The sequence below is a fragment of the Schistocerca serialis genome, chromosome 12 (genome assembly GCF_023864345.2).
Source record: "Schistocerca serialis cubense isolate TAMUIC-IGC-003099 chromosome 12, iqSchSeri2.2, whole genome shotgun sequence".
In the NCBI taxonomy this organism is placed as follows: Eukaryota; Metazoa; Arthropoda; class Insecta; order Orthoptera; family Acrididae; genus Schistocerca; species Schistocerca serialis.
In genome coordinates this window covers 164,012,002-164,013,284 of record NC_064649.1, presented here as the reverse complement: position 1 = coordinate 164,013,284, position 1,283 = coordinate 164,012,002, and the positions used below count along the sequence as shown (strand labels likewise).

At 42.1% G+C, this 1,283-nt stretch overlaps 1 pseudogene; it reads left to right on the top strand.

The window, feature by feature from the left end:
* The first annotated feature begins 206 nt into the window (after positions 1–206).
* Positions 207–323, top strand: LOC126428566 (5S ribosomal RNA; annotated as a pseudogene).
* Positions 324–1,283: the final 960 nt, after the last annotated feature.

Here is a 1,283-nt window from a genome sequence, read left to right as displayed (position 1 = left end):
TGGTCAGTATTGAGGTATATGGCAGGAATGGCATTAGAGGCAAAAGCTCTAACAAATATGGGCTCTCAAATGCATACGTTAAGAGCTATTGATAAATATGTCTTTCTACCGAACAAGTGCCCGTAGCTCTTAAGGTATGCGTTTTAGACCCCATGTTCAGTAGAATTTTTTCCTTCGAATGATTTCATTCTGTCATATCACTGAATGGCAACGGCCTTGCCGCAGTGGATACACCGGTTCCCGTGAGATCACCGAAGTTAAGCGCTGCTGGGCGTGGCCGGCACTTGGATGGGTGACCATCCAGCCGCCATGCGCTGTTGCCATTTTTCGCGGTGCACTCAGCCTCTTGATGCTAATTGAGGAGCTACTCGACCGAATAGTAGCGGCTCCGGTCACAGAAAACCATCATAACGACCGGCGGTCGGATGGTCCCGATGGGCCACTTGTGGCCTGAAGACGGGGTGCTATATATAAATATATATATCACTGAATACTGACCATTCCTTCTCGGACACCCTACGCGAAACATCATTTAATTTCGGTTTTTGCTTGTCCAGTGGAAACAACTCAGGACACTCTGGAGAAAACTGAAGAAAAATTCAGCTTCTACATGTTAATTATTAAACGGACAGGACATGTTGTCTGAGATGAAAGGAATGCGAACTTGAGTCCCTTAACATCAGAATAGTAGTTGTAAGGTGCAATATTTTAGGTTTACATATTATAGGATTGAAGACAACTTTGTAAGTTGAAATGACATGTTTAATGTCGCAATAGTAGCACAATAATACACGCTTCTACACAGTTTCCAATGTGACAACAAAAAAACCGGTTGTCAGGATAACGCATCTCTTCAACATCAAAAACTGAAATAATCCTAAACACAACATTATTAAATATTAACTCTCGGAAAATTAATTATCCTAAACACGACAATATTTAAGTTTAACTAGAAGTTCCTCTACAGGATTGTTCCTACACTTACGTTATGATGTTGGTCACTATAGCTACAATAAATCGCCTGGTTCCGGTTCAAAGTTCGGTACTATTTTTAGGATGACAATCAAGTCTATGGTGGATGGTTGGTTATGTGACAAATTGAGCAAAAGATTACCCAAGATCGTCCGAGTTTTCAGTGGACGCAAGCTGGTGAACCAACAAGTTTACACCTCACCTCTGCACGCGGTACTTACCTTAAGCTGCGATGAGCTGTCATCTGCTTGGCCGCTCTCTTCCACTGAAATTCCTATAAAGCTAATTACACCTTTGCTGAATTTTCCAGG